This window comes from Phascolarctos cinereus, unplaced genomic scaffold (genome assembly GCF_003287225.1).
Source record: "Phascolarctos cinereus isolate Bilbo 61053 unplaced genomic scaffold, phaCin_HiC Scaffold_726;HRSCAF=1367, whole genome shotgun sequence".
In the NCBI taxonomy this organism is placed as follows: domain Eukaryota; kingdom Metazoa; phylum Chordata; class Mammalia; order Diprotodontia; family Phascolarctidae; genus Phascolarctos; species Phascolarctos cinereus.
Genome location: NW_027556098.1, coordinates 337070446 through 337086731, shown reverse-complemented (window position 1 = coordinate 337086731; position 16286 = coordinate 337070446). Strand labels below are relative to the sequence as shown.

General features: G+C 40.0%; 1 pseudogene; it reads right to left on the bottom strand.

Moving 5' to 3' along the window:
* Positions 1 to 2887: 2887 nt before the first annotated feature.
* Positions 2888 to 13249, bottom strand: LOC110213433 (BPTF-associated chromatin complex component 1 pseudogene; annotated as a pseudogene).
* Between the last annotated feature and the right edge of the window lie 3037 nt (positions 13250 to 16286).

Genomic DNA, 16286 nt, shown 5'->3' with positions numbered 1-16286 from the left:
CTGCTTTCTGCCCTTTGCCCTAAATGCCTTTCTTCATATCATTTGCTATTCCTGGAATGTTTTCCCTCCTCCTTTTCCCTAGTCCAAGTCAAATCAACACGCATTTATTAAGCACTTACTATGTGATAAGCACAGGGAGTGCATATGTGTGTATACTGCCATATATGTATATATACAAACACATGTCTATATATGTATATCATGTTATATATACATGTGTATGTGTATATACACACAAACACATGCATACACACATACACACACATATATAGTCACTGCTCTCAAAGAAATTACTTGCTAATAGAGGAAGACAACATACAAAAAGGAGCTGAGGAATGTGGGCTGGGGAATGTGGGCAGAGAAGGCATCTGTGATGGTCATGGTGGAGAAAGAAGTATAGAGAGACAGGAATGGAGCCCAGAAAGGAATGAAGGTTGTTGAGTTACTATGCATCTTTTAAATTCCAACTCATATGCTACCCCCTCTATGAAGCCTTAACTAGTGCCACCTTAGTGGTGGCACCTTTTCCCCCTTGGCCCATATATAAGATTTTGGGTTTTCCCTCTCTAATGCACAATTCACACATCATTTTCATTATACATTATAGTTTTCTGTATGTATTATGTTCCCTTACTGAACTATAAGATTCATAAAGGTAAGGATCATGTCTTACCTAAGCTTTATATCCCTTAGAAATAGAACTCTGCAAAGCAGCAGGTACTTAATTTTTTAAAAATTAATAGCTCTACTCATTAAAGCTTGATTTTAAAATTATATTTCATTAAGGAATAGGAATGCTATATTATTGATATTTAGCTTATAATCCACTATGTCCTCTGGATCATCTTCTATTTGTCCAAAGTCCTTCTTCATTATCATATGATTAAATAGTTTCCTTTGTCCCCCCCACCAGGTATATTATTCGGTACTTGTCCTTACTGAACTTCCTTCTGTTGGTTCTCAATCCTCTAATTTCCTAGGACCAACCTGAAATCTGATATTATCGTACAAAGTACTATCTCCATCTGCTCCTTCTCTATCATAATATCACTTGAACATTGAGTAAAGATGCACTTCATTCCAATACCATAGCTAATTAAGCTTCCTGCCTCCACCCTTTTGTCATCTTAGTGTCATCTGCACATTAATAAACATGCTCCCAATTCCCTTTTCTAGGTCACTGATAAAAATGTTAAAGAACTATGTCCAGAACCCATCCTTTGTGAACACAAGCTTTTTTCTGTCTCCTCAGGTTGACAGTGACAGTGACTGCTCATGTACACCCCTACCTTATATCATAAGCATGTGTTCTATGATACCACATTCCATTTTGGGGGGGCAGCTGTAGTTGATAGGAAGTTTTTCCAGACATTAAGCCTAAATTTTCCTCTTTGTAATTTTCACTCATTGTTCCTTGTTACACACTCTGGTGCCAAGTAGCACAAGACTAAACCTCCTTCCAAATGATAGCTCTTTGAATGCTTGAAGGCAGTTATAATGTCCTCCCTGAGCCTTTTCTTCTTCAGGCTAAATGTTTCAAGTCCCTTTGACCAGCTCTCATCAAAGTCTTTCAACCTTTGTGGTAGCCCTTTTCTGGACATTCTCTCTTAACTCATCCAAGAACAGATGTTGGCAATCAAGCAGAAGAGCGTGCCCATGCTTGTCCTTGGCCTCACAGGGGAATTCAAGTACTGAACCATAACTTCCTGGGTGGAGGAGGGGGTATTTCCTAATCTTTTAGTCAGAGAAAGGTGATTTCCTGGGCTGCACCAGCTTTGACAGTTATCTTAGGGGTATCCCTAATTTAAGAGTTCCTGAGTTTGAGTAATCAGGCACCAGTCTTTTAGAGGGAAATTCCTTCAATTGTGTGCTTCTTGGAGAAGGAAGAGGATTGCCATCAGGACATTATCATGTAGCTGAAGAACTAAAGCAATAGCCAAGATAAGGGAGTAGAGGGTAGGATGGGAAGAGATCTAGCCCTTGACAAGCCAGTTATTGTCATGAGTTTCTTAGATCCTGAAAATCTAGGGAAAGGTAAATGCCTATTCAACAGCCATCTCCCTTCCCACCCTCAAAGTCAGTTTATCTTCCACAGGAGTCCGAAGGACTATTTAGGAACTTCATGTGTTTCACTCTTGAAGAGTCCTTTATATTTTATGCATTTTCTGTGGGGGTGAAATAAAGGCTGGGATAACCAGTACCTATATTGTACATTAAATGCCTAGGCAGGAGTCGGGTATCCTGTTACCACATTTGGGAAAACAGGAGCTTACCAAAGTTCTATTTAGAGATTTCCCCTCAGAGAACACTAGGTCAGGGCAACAAGCCAAAGAGAAATTGACTCTCTTTGGGTCAAGTCCTGAGGATTAGATCCAGCTTATTTGAGGCTAGAATCTTTTGGGGGGACCTGGGCCACCAGTTATACTTGAGCACAATTATCATGTCCCCTTTGAGTATTCCTTTTTCTGGGCTCAAACTTCCCAGGTCTATGAACCAATGTTCATATGACATGGACTCAAGACTTTTCACCATCCTGGTTGCCCTCCTTTGGATGTTCCTTAGCATATCAATGTCCTTCCCAACTTAGTGCCCCAAACAGAACAGAATGTTTCAGTTGGGGTCTGACTAGGGCACTGTCGCTTCCTTAATCCTTGAAGCTATGTCTCCTAAAATGTAGCCCAAGCTCACATTAGGTTGTTTTTTTGTTTCTGTTTTTGTTTTAAAAAGTGAAGTTTTTATTTAATTCTGTAAAAAAATGTCCATTGTGGGCAGAGGGCATGTGTTCACACAGGGTCTATAGGGCAGATATTTATTTTCCTCCAGCTTTCCTTTTTCCAGATTTCCACTCAGGTCCACAAAAAAGGGTTACAGGTCAGAAATGGAAAGGTTATTGGGAGAGCAAAGGAGGATCAGCAGAGGACATGAGAAGTCCAGAGTCTAGTTTCAGGCCTAGTCGAAGTTGAGTTTCTTTGGCTGGGGGTGCCTCCCCTAGTACCTCAATGTAAACTAGGTCACTGTTGGCATCTGAGTCATTCAGGGTGCTCAGTGTCACATCAGCTTTCTGCTTCTTCAGGGGAGGGCCTCCAGTTTCTGGGACACTAGACCCAGTGGGTGGGAGTACAGGTAGGGCAGGAACCAGAACACTAGATGTTCCCTTCTTAGGCCCCTTCTTGGATGATTCAGTTGGAAGAGGGAGGCCAGAGTCTTCATATACCTTTTGTTTCACCTTAGACTTTATTTGAGCAGCAGTCGGGTCTTTGATGACACAGCTGATGTGATTAAGATCATCCCCATGGGGCAGCTAGGTGGTGCAGTGGATAAAGCACTGGTCCTGGAGTCAGGAGGACCTGAGTTTAAATCCAGCCTCAGACACATAACATTCACCAGCTGTGTGACTCTGGGCAGGTAGCTTAACCCCAATTGCCTCACCCCCCACAAAAAAATAAAGATCATCCCCAAATCGTTTTACCGCAGCCCTCAGCATCTCTATCTCGGTGTCTGTCCACTTGGCACCAGCAGGGGAGGAGTCCAACACTGAATGCAGCTGCACTGTCAGTTCACCAAGCTTTGTGAAGGCAGCACCAGCAGTGGAGAAGATCTCCCCAACCTGGAGGGTGGCAGGTGATGGATCTAACCACTTGGTGGAAGCTGACATCACGGCCCTGGACGCCAGCTCCCGGGGAAGCAGCTGCAGCAGCTGCTGTGGGAGCAAAGAACGGGAGCAGCCCAGCCAACCCACATTAGGTTTTTTAAGCTGCCATATGGCACACTGCTGACTCACATTGAGCTTGCAGTCTACTAAAACATTGGAACACTTTTTTTTCAGACAAACTGCTATCTAACCATGCCCTCCACATCTTGAATTTTTGAGGTTGATTTTTAAAAACTAAATTGCAAAACTTTACATCTATCTCTCCTGATTTTATATTATTAGACCCGGTCCAATGCTCTAGCCTGAGCATACCTTTGTGGTCAACGACTCCGTGGAAATTCCTAGAATCATAGACATAGAGCTGGAAGGGCACTCAGAAGCCATCTGGTCCACTCCTTTCATTTTATAGATGAGCAAACTGAGGCCTAGAGAAGTTAAGTGACTTAGCCAAAGTCATATAAGAGTACCATTCAAACTTATCTCATCTGAATTCCAGAGCCAGTATTGTTATCTAATGTGTTAGCTATCCCTCTTAGCTTTTTGTCATCTGTAAAACTGATAAGAATATCATCTACACCTCCATTCAAATCATTAATAAAAGTATTAATCAGTATAGAGTGAAGGACAAATCCTTGGGGCATTCCACTGGACACCTCTGGAAAGACTGATATCTAATCACTAACTACTACTTTTTAAGTCTGACTTTACAACCAGTTCAGAATTCATCTAAATGTTTTATCATCTAGTCGATGTCTCTCTGTCTTTATACTATACTAGTTTTATACTTTATCAAATATTTTGTTAACATCCAAATAAAGCGCATCTGCGATGTTCCTCTGATCTAATAAGTTAGTAATACCATCAAGAAGGCAATAAACTTAGTTTTGTATGATCTGTTCTCAACAAACCTTGATGCTTCCTTGTAATCACTATTTTCTTTTTCAGATGTTCACTAACATCTTTATTGATCTGTTTTAGAACTTCCCTAAGAATCAAAGTCAAGTCCCCTGGCTTCCAATTTGCAGACTGAATACTTCCTTTTTACGAAAATTGAAATAGCATTTGTCCTTTGCTAGATCTCCAGTATTTCTCTTACTTGTATTGTTATGTGTGCTAGCAACAAACCCCTTGATTACATTTTATTCTGGCCAACACAAAGTCTCTCCCTACAAAGATATGAGAAGGGAATAAATAGGATTTTCCACATGTGATAGTCCACAACCAGGGAGGGTGCTGACAAAAGTTTAACAACCAGCTCTCCAAAAAAAAGTACAGTAAGTTTAATCTACATTATTAACATATTCATCATGACTTTCTTAGATCTAGACAATAAACAAAATGATAAATCATACCCTAATTATAACAGTCGCCGACTTCTGGGGAGGTGAATGTTCACACTGAAAATTTAACACTTAGTTCTTGGAATCTGATTGGATCTGGCTCTAACACACCTCTGTCAGGGTAAACCGCATCTTTAAAACCATACAACTGACAGAAAGGTGCAGAGAATACAAGATCCCACTGTATTTATTGTTTGTTGACTATTACACACCATTTTGGTACAGAAAAACATGTTTTAAATCTCTCCTCCAACAAGGTGTCTCCCATGTATAAATCAAAATCATTCAAGAATTCTTGGATAACTTTGTTCAACACATACGCATGGTACTTGTTTTTTCTAAAGTCCTTGAAATGGGTTTAGGGGGAATGGGATCCCCATATGGGCTAACTGGGAATTTCCTAACCTTAATCCAGGAGTGGGAAACCTGTGGCCTCAAGGCCATATGTGGCCTTCTAGGTCCTTAGGTGTGGCTTTTTGATTGAGTTCAAGTTTTATGGAACAAATCCTTTTATTAAGGGGATTTGTTCTGTGAAGTTTGGATTCAGTCGAAGGGCCACACTTGAGGACCTAGAGGGCCACATGTGGCCTCGATGACGCAGGTTCCCCACCCCTGCAAGTCTTTCCTAGAGACTTGGAATCAATATCAGGCACAAGCAGTCAAAAGAGCAGACTTCATTTTAGCCTCCAACACTGACTGATTTCTAGAAAGCTTCCTTTCACTTGCTAGAAAAATGTGGTAGCTCATTTCTTCTGCTGTAGAATAAAGAGATATTACCCTTCTCCTTTCAGAAAGCGGCTTTTTTGGTTACTGACCTCAGGAGGTGGAAGCCGAGCACTTCACAGAGAGCAGCAGAGCACCAAAGAGCTGAAGACCAGAAGATGGTAGCAGGGAGAAGCGTAGCAATATAGGACTCACTGAGACATTTGGCAAGAACGGCATGCCTGTCAGAGACAATGCTCCCAATGGAGATCTGAGCTACGTTATCTCCAGGTTCAAAGCACTTCATGGGTTAGAACCCATTCAAGACCATAGTTCATAAGTCCTCTTCTATTTGTTAACTTTTCAAAAGCTAGGAAGAGGGCATATCAGTTCAAGCAAAAAAAATTAAACAGCATAGAAAATATAGCAGCAAGAGAGGATGCCTCCCACGTGTACTTGGGAACAACTTTTCCACAAATTGCCACATCAACAGTAGAGAGGGAACATATATGATGAGGGATGATGCATAAAGTCTCACTCCAAGAACATGTGTGACCAGTGCACAGGTGTGAAGAGGCAGAAGCCACATGGCTAAGTATACATTCATAAAGGGCACCCTTGTAGCCTCATCAGCTTATATCTCTGTGACTATAAGGCTGCTGATATTCTCTGGCAAAGCCATTTTGTATCTCTGCTAAGTATATCATCTCCAGCTCAACATCCTGGGCCTGTTGTCTGTTGGAAGAGGTTTCACTCATTTGTGTATAGGAGCAGAGGATTTTATTACTTGAGTATCTTTTCTTATTTAATGTTTCTTATTTTATCATTTCTGTTTGAAATTGAGGCAAACAGAGTTTAAGTAACTTGCTCAGGGTCACACAACTAGTCAGTGTTTGAGATGGATTTGAATTCAGGTCTTCTTGACTCCAGGCCCAGTTCTCTATCTACCAGGCCACCCGTTAGCCCCAGGTTCCACATCTGTCTCTTCCTCTAGCCTCATAAGGTTACATCAGCAATCTGCCCCAGCAGAGGAGAGAGAAAATAAGGGGTTAATTAGAGGAAATAATTTCTGAGTGAACAGCTGGATGGACAAGGGAGTGCATGAGAATGCTTTGATGCATGTTATTTAGAGAGAACAGGCTCTAGAATAATTGACAGCTATATAGGCACATCAAAGTATTTCAAGGACAATGCAGTTTGTAGAGTTAAGCCATTTATACTTTTCCTGAATTTATAGTGTGTGCAATTCATAGGCATAATGATAATTTGTACTCACACAAAATCTTGCATCTGGTAGGATCTCAAAGCACTTTGAAGATTTTAACAAGAAAAGCACCTGCTTATTAAGACTTAAAAACAAAAAAAAATTTTCCCTTCAGCATGTTTGTTTCATGGAAAGGTTGTGATTTATAAGAGATTTATTGTGACAAGTGGGATAGTTTATGTTTGTTTTCTCATTCATAGAGTTTGGACCACAGGGGTTAAATAACTCCCCTGGGATGAGCACACTAGAAATAACAAGAGTGATTCAACAGTCCTTACTCACTGTGAAAGTACATCATCCCATAAGTGAAATTGCTATCTTAATTGTGAATTCCCACATTTGTCCTCAAATTATTCTTTTTTTAGATTCATCCCAAAGCAACATCCTATTTGTGATGAGAAGTTGTGAGACTGTATGGCAATGTTGTATGTAGACCGAATCCCTCCGAGACAAGATGGGGAAGAAAGGACAAGACACCCCCAACTCTCATAAAGTTGATATTTATTTATGGGCAATCATTGATGGTTCACATATATAAATGGGGATAATAATTAATACTTGTACTGCCTAACTCAAAGAGTTGTTATGAGGAAAGTACTTTGTAAAATGTTGAAGCACTATATAATTGTGAACTCTTAAAAATCATTTTTGCTTTTTATTAACTCCCCCACAAGCTGAACATTCTATTAAACCCAGTTCCTTGAATGCTTCCTCCCTGGTCCTGTATCTCATCTAGCCCCTCTCAGATTCTCCTAGATTTGATGTGGTTGAGGTGACTTCCCATAAAGCTCCAATTTACTTTCTGTCAGATGACCTGGGAATTGATGAACTTTCTGATCCTTTCACTGTTCAAATATCTACCATCACTCTTTGGCTACAGGACTGGGTTTTTAATGGCAGTTCTTTCCCAATAAGCCAGAGGGGCAGCAAAGTTACTGAGTGTGTATTTAGCCTGCTTCAAAGTGACTCCCTGGAGCATCTCACTGGGGCTCTTTCCCTGTTCTGTTTCTAAATTTACTAACAGGCTTACGCAGATTCCTCACCTAGCTCTGGAAACTGGGAGAATCCTTATGGTAATTCTCAGTTTTTGTAAAGGTCTTCCCTACTCTACTTATCTCTTAATGGTGTGGGCCCTTCAGAAATAAAAACCCACCAGAAATACCGTGTGGTTGGAAGCCAGGCAATGAATTCTTGCTCTGAAAGGTCTTTCAACGTTTACTTTAATAGTAATTGGGGTTTTTCCTTTCTTTGAAGGCCTTGGTACACAGGATGTGAAGTCAGAGTTATCTTCAGACTCTGCCTCTGACACTACCTGTATGGCTTTCTGCAAGTCATTAATTCTACTTGGGCTTCAGGTTTCCTCACCTGTAAAATGAGGGAATTAGATTAGATGACTTCTGATGTCCCTTTGAACCTGAGAGCTGGGTGCTAGAACAGTGGCTGGCCAAGGGACCTGGTGGCCTGTGACTCTCCTTTTATATTGCCAAGGTTCAGCTCAGGTAGACTGACCCAGGGACTGGACTTGCCCTTTTTTTCTGCAGTTATTGGGTTATGTTCCCACCTGGCTATTCCAGGGAAAGTTGCTAATTTTTCAAATGGTTGTGTGCTTGAAGTTTAAGGATTCTCCTCTTTTCCATTGCCCAAAAAGGGGAAAGTAAAGAAGGATATAAATAAAAATATATATGTATGTATGTATGTATGTATCTATGTGTAGAGCAGGTACTTTATTCCCATGAATAAAAGGGAATACTAAGCAAAAAAAAATCGTTGAATGAATGATAAGAATAGAATCAAATCACTTATCACCATTAGCACAATAAGTTGAGAGGCTAACATTCAAGCTTCATTGGGACATTTACAAAGTTTCTTCTTGAGGTCTGTGAATTAGTCATTTTACATTTCACTATCATTGGACCTAGTCCAAACAACAGGTAGCAATCATTTTTTCTTTCTAGTGACATTTCTCTCTTTCTCTCTGTCTCTCTCTCTCTGTCTCTTTGTCTCTGTCTCAGCCTCTGTTTCTGACCCCCTTTTCTGCCTGCCTGCCTCTGCTGCTGTAGCTGCCCCAACTATTACAGTAGTCATTACCCTGCTGTTCCAGTGCCTGGGAAGGGGAAGAGGCCAGCTACCTTTCCACATCTCAGGAGTCTTATATACCAAAGACACGTATAGGAGAAGTTGGCTCCATCCTGGGCACAGGCTTGCGTAAGAGGCCATGAGCTCATACCATAAAAGGGGAAGTGCATAGACCACCTGAGCCCTTGGGAAGCTCAGAATTGTCCTTGCATTTCAAAGTCAGCAAGAAGGGGAAACTTGAGAGGTAAGGATTGTCAGTTTAGTATTGTCATAGAGTACCAGCTCAGCAACCAATGAAATCATCTTTTTGTCACCAGACAGTACAAATATCGGAGTCATCATGGCCAATAGAAAGTAGTCAGAAGATATCTGTACATACTCTGAAGCGGGGATGGGGAAGTGGGGGGTGGGAAGTAGCCAGGCCTTTCCATTGCTAGTACCTTAAAGTAGGTTTCTATGCATTTGACTGGAATGTTGAGGGGAGGGAGTGGTCCACAATATGACATCCTCCAGTTGGATATATTTCTACACCAAACGTTGTGTTCTACGTTTCTTTAACCTGTTGAGATGAAATTAAAGATCGGGTGACTCCTGATCCTCCCACTCCTTGTTCCTCACTTGTAGTCTTCTACTTGGGCACTTTGGTTAAGTGAGATAGTCCTTCCCCACCTCTCCCACTTATTTCTTCTTTTTCCCCTAGTGCATTTCTTTTCCCCTCTCTCTTTTCTTCTTTTTGTTTAATTTTATTTTTCAATTAGCAAGCATTTATTTTCTCTCCTTCCTAGCACTCCAGTTAAAAAAAAAGAAAAACAAGCTCTTACAAAAATTATTCATAGCAAAGCAAAACCAATTCCCACATCATCATATCTGAAAATGTATGTCTCATTCTGATCTAGAGTCCATCACCTCTCTGTCAGGAGGTGCGTAATACAGTTCATTATTTGTCCTTTGGAATTATGGTCATTGCATTGATCAGAGTTCTTAAGTCTTTCCAAGTTGTTTGTCTTTACAATGGTGTTGTTATTGTCCTTTCTTCTTTTAAAATTGTTAAAACATCATATAACAATTTCCAGATCCTCTATCTTATTTAATGCTTATTCAACCTTTGATGACATTAGGATTCTCAGGTGACACTTATTTCTTCTCCATCTATTAGAACGCAAGCATTTCATTCTTGTATATTCCCTTCCACAGTGCTCATATGTATTTACCTTTTTATGTTTCTCTTTACTCCTGGATCTACATTTCAATATTTCTACTTTCTAGTTTTTTGGTCTGGAATGCTAGGAAGTCCTCTATTTTCATTAAGATTCCTTTTTTTTCCTTGTGGGATTATGCTCCATTTTCTTATTAAGTTATTCCCATTTGTAAGTCTATTTCTTTTGCCTTATGGAATATTGTGGTAGCTGTCAAATCTTCATCCTGACTATAGTTCTGTGGTACTTGGGAGTCTTTCTTTTTGCTGCTAGCTAACATTATTTTCTCTTTGATCTGGAAGTTCTGTATTTTTTGCTATGACATTCCTGGGAGTTTTCATTTGGGGAGTTTCTTTAAGGAGATGTGGTAAATGCTTTCTATTTTCACTTTGTCCTTTAGTTTTAAAAGGTCTGAGCAGTTTTCATTCATTTGTGATTCCTTGAAATATGGTATTTAGGGTATTTTTTTTTACCATCGTTTTCAGATTATTAGATTTTTTAAAAACTGTTTTCTAGGTCAGTTGTTTTTCATATGAGATACTTTATATTTTCTTACATTTTTTCCTGTCCTTTGATTTTTAAAAATATTTCTTATTTTTTCATGAAATCATTAGTTTCTTTCTGGTCCATTATGATTTTAAAGGAGTCCATTCTTTGGGTAAGGTTTTGTATATCTTATTCTAAACTACTGATTCTCTTTCAAAGTCTTTTTTCTGTATCTCTCATTTCTGTTTCAACTTTTTTTCCTCTAATGCTCTCATTTCTCTTACAAGAACATTTAAAAAATTCTTTTTAAAACTCTTACTCCATTTCTTCAAGGAATTCTTGTTGAATTTATATCTAAGCTGTGTTCTTTTGGAGGGAGAGGGGAACTTTGCTTGTAGATGTTGTAGAGTTATTTTCTTCTGGATATGTATCTTGGGTGTATCTGAATCCACCATATTTATTTATTATCAGGGTCTTCTGTTTACTAATTTTCCCCTGATCTGAGACTCTTTCTAAGGGAAAAACTCTGTATATTTTGTAGATTTCCCCTTGATTTCTTGATCATTTCTTGGTCTAGTGTTTTTTTTTTCACCTTTGGTGTAGTAGTTGTGTGAGGGCTGTGCTTTCTGCTCTATTATGCTTCCGTCTTTGTCTGAACAACAGCTTGATTCAGTTAAGCAAGCTGCCTTAAGAACTCTCCTCAACATGCTGTTTCTCATGAATATGTCAACATCACACAAGATTACCTGAAAGATACAACAATAGTAATAACTTTGTTCAGTGAGCTTCTAATTGCTCATATCAAATGAAGTACAAAAAGTATTTTTACCAGAGGCAGTCAGCATTGTCTTGGAGGAGATAGAGTGAAGGATCTGAATGGTAGAAGAGAATTTCCATATAGTGAGGTCCTATCTTTATATGTTCCTGCTTATAGATGACATTATGCTGATTGCATAGCCTGGAACCCTGCAGAGCCTGCTGAATGAGATCTATAATCAACTAAGATAGTTCAGCCTAACTATCCAATCAGGAAAAGCAAATCAATGAAGAATGCCTATTGGCTATGACATGTAGTTGGATAGACATCCTACAGAGTTGGTCTATCAGCATGCATATCTTGGACAGACATGGTAGGTTGATAATGAACTGGGTCCAGAACTGAATGAGAGCAGAGTGGGCTGGGTTGCATTTAGGAAATTGCTTTTAATGGCTTCAAGATTATCCCTGAAACAAAGGCCTATGTTTTTTATTCCAATATTCTCTAAGTGATGACAGTGTCACCAATAGAAATAAGGAAGTTAGGAAAAGGGAAGATGATGAGTTTAGATTTGGACATGTCCTCCACCAGTACACATACAATGTCAAGAAATTTAAAAGAAGGACCTCAATACATTGGGTAGATCCCATGTGAAGGGTATATGGGAGGTCATGAAAAAGTTACACACAATGAAAAACTATGGATGAAATGTACTCTGTACTATTGGACCACAGCTATGAGACCACAGATCCATTGAATGTTGAAATGTTAAATTGTAAGTTACTTGAAGGCAGAGACTGTATCTTATTTTATCCTTATATCCCCAGCACCTAATATAGTGACTTCCATATAGAAGGCGCTTAATTTAATCAATCTTTGATAAAAGTAAGCAGAAAAAGTGATGAATGAGGTATGGGTGAAATGAATAGGCCAATTTGGCTAGAATGGAAGGAAGGAAATAAGCATGTATTAAGTACTTAGTATATGCCAGGCATACGCTAAGCACCATACCAATATTACCTCATTTGATCCTCACAACAACTCTATGATGTAGCTGCTATCATCATCCTCATTTTACAGATGAGAACACTTGAAGCAGATGGAGGCTGTGATTTGGGTCATACAACTGATAAGTTCAGAGTAGAAGTTACTTAAGGAAGAGTAGTGGGAAACAGGCTTGGATGGGTAGGTAGGGAGAGATTGTGGAGAATAAACATTGGATCATAGAATTTAGAGTTGGAAGAGATCATAGAATCATAATGGATTCAGAGGCAGATGACCTCAGAGATCATCCAGTCCAATGCCTCCATTTTATAGATAAGGAAATAAGGCCTAGAGAGTTGATGACTTGACTAAGATCACACAGATTGTTAAGTGGCAGAGCTGAGATTTGGACTCTGGCCTTCCAACTCTAAATCCATTCCTCTTTTCCACCCCACCCCATGCCCACATAGTCTTGCCCAACCCCCTTCACCTTACATATGAAGAATTTGAGGCCCAGAAAGAAGACTTTGTCTAAGGTCCCATAGGTCACTCGATCTTCTAAATTGGTGGCATCAAACTCAGATAGAAACAGGGGTCACTAAACCATACATAAGGATCCCTGTGTTCACATAGTGACTTAGAAAACCACATGTTATCTGTATTTTATTCCACTTTTATTTATTTCATTAAATATAACACTCCTCTCTACATCTGCTGCTCTGCCTGGTTTCAACTCTGTGGAACAAGATGCCACTCCTAGGACAAGCTCATTGCCTCTAAACTCACCGCCATGCTACTGACTCAAGCCCTGATTGACACAACCTTCCTCAGCCTCCTCTTCCCTCTGATTGGAGGATAGGAGGGTGGAGTACCAAACTCTGACCAATGTCTCTCTTTGTACAGAGACTGGACTTAGCTCATTCCACTTTACATCTCTTGCTCCTCCTGGTTTTAACTTCATGGAACAAGATGTCCTGTGGAGTACTCCTTTTTGCCTTGTTGTGTATGTTGTCTCTCTCTTCAAATTGTGAACTCTTTGAGGGCATAAGCTGTCTTTCTTTATATTAATTGTTTCCCCAGGGCTCAGAAATGTGCCTGGCACCCAGTAGGTGATTAACAAATGTTGATTGGATTGGATTAGATATTTCCCAATTACGTTTTAATCTGGTTCATGCCCCAATCTGGAGTGTTGTGGGCCTTGACACCTCTGTCCTAAATCCAAATCTCATTGTACCATGCATTTATACTAAATAAGTCTCTAACAATCATAGGGGAACTCCAGACACTACGTTCCCTGAAAAAAAGGATTTCTTTTGTTCCTCTCCACATTGAGGTGGATCAACGTGGAAGAATTAATTGCCTGGTTGTTTTATTAAAGATTTGGTGGGAAGGAAGAAGCAGGAAGTAGGACAGAGACAAGACTGATGCAGAGAACTAGCAAGCCTATGACTGTGTGCAGTGCACTCCACCCTTTCCTCAGGCTGGCCCCTGGGCTCTGGTGGAGCAATCACTCTCTGGAGCAACTCAGGCTGTGTGGGTGTGGAATGGATCCTTTCAGTAAACAAAAAGCCAGGGGAGGCTCCAGAGCTGGAAGGGGGATCCCTGGGGCATGGCTAGGCTAGCCACCTCCTTTTTCCCACAAAGAAAGTGAGGCCCAGAGAGACTCTAAGAGATCTGTCCAAAATTGGAGCTGGAATGAAGATTCTTTGACCCCTAATCCTGTGGATTCGCCATAACACCTGCCTCCCTTTCTAAGAGTGTGATTCAAGTTTTTACACTCCCCCCTGGAATGGAATTGTTCAATTAAATTGCTAATAGTCTCTCCTGGATTTTACTTCTTGACTGCATGCCTTCAGTGATCTCATCATAATTTCAGCATAACAATGCCAAAATATCTCAAATTATGTTCAGAGCATGAAATTACCTAATTTTCTTTCAGTAAATCTTTTCCTCATCTAGTTTCTGTTATTCTTTATCAAAGAAAAATTTCCTTCCTGGATAGCCCAAGTGAAAGACAATAATATTTCAGTGAGTTTGTAAGACAAGTAATATTAAAATGCAAGGAAGTGAGAGAGTATGGGCCTAAGCCGAGACCTTTGCCCCTTACACCCAAAAGAATTTGGGTCCCATTTGTCTATGGGCCTAGAAAACCCAACCTGGGCTGTCCTTGAACTCTCCCACTTGGTCAAGGAAGTCTCTAGTGTTTGCCTGAGGCTATTATCCTACCAACTGGCTTTTCCTTGTAGCCTGTACCCAATCTCCCAATTCTCTGTTACCCTTAACCTAACCCAGCTCTCTATTATCCATTACCTTCCCACGGCCCAGCCATTTCCCACCCTTGATCTTCTCTAGACCCCATTCTACCTCCCAGTCACTCCCATCAAGATCCTCCCTAGACACCTCCTCCAGTCATCCCAGCCTACTTACCACTTCCATCAAGATTACCCTTTCTCCCAGACCCCTCCTCCAGTCACCCCAAACTATTTGGCCACTCCTAGATCCCTCTCACAGTCTTTCTGTATATAAGATCCATCTTGGTTGCCTCTACTCCGCTTGTCAATATGAGTGCCACAAATGTTTAGATTCCTTAAGAGTCTGGCCAATATGGCAGATCTTTAATAAACCTTGTCTTTGGCTGAAAGAAGGTTTGAGTTGAATTCATTAGGGAAGGACCCATGTGTCACTATTTTGGGGTCCCAGCAACCCCTAAACCTCAACATATGATCGCTCCAGGAAAAAGATTGGAAGTAGAGGCAAAAGACCTGGATTTGAGTCTTAGTTTTGTCATCTGCTAACTTTGGGACATTGAGCAAGTTATTTTAAACTTCACTTTTCTCAGCTATGAAATGGTGATATAAATATTAGCACTACCTGTCTCCCAGTATAGTTGTGAGCTTCACATAAGCCCTTTATTGCTATGAAATAATATATCAAATTATTATGATAAACTAGTTTCATGAGTAATAGGGAAATCAAATTCAGGGGTGGAGGTTCCTTACCATCAATGACCTTGTTTTCACAACATTGTTTGCACTCTAGCTAGAAAGCTCAGTGACATAGAATGTTAGAACTGGAAGGTATTAATGGAGATAGATCATCTGCTCCAATCCCATAGTTTTACAAATAAGGAAACTGAAGCCCCAGGAGGTGACTAATTGAAACCCCTTTAACAGTGAATAAATATTAACTGAGATTCATATAGCATTTTAAGGTTTACAAAATATATAATAAATGTTGGTTAAATGAATGCATATTATATTATTTGAGCCTTATAAAAACCCTGCAAAGTAGGTGCTATCAGTCAATCAACCAGCCAACCGACCAACGAGCATTTATTAAGTGTCTACTATGGGCCAGACTGGGGATATAAATACAAAGAATAAAACAATCCCTATTCTCAAGAAGCTAGGAGTCTAATAGAGGCATTATTATCCCCATTTTACAGATGAGGAAATTGAGGCTTAGAAAGGTTGAATGACTTGCCCCAGAGTCAATCACTTAGTGTTTGAAGCAGGGTATAAACCCAAGTCTTCTTGACTCTAAGTCCAGCATTTTATACACTTGGTGAGCTGCCTCTCAATTTACAACTAAACAGCTCTGGAAGTCCGTATTGATTTGAGTTCATGCTATACATAACTACTAGTAGACCTTTTGCTGAGAGAACATTTTGATAAAAGGGTCTCTGAATAGGAGGTAGGGTGGGTTGCAAGAGATTGAAAAGGGATGTTGTTGTTTGTTCATTGTTCTTGAAGACTATGACATCAGATGGTGCCATGACACACAAATGAATATTTAATTGAGGGAAGGCTGTGCAAAGTCACCAGCCTCA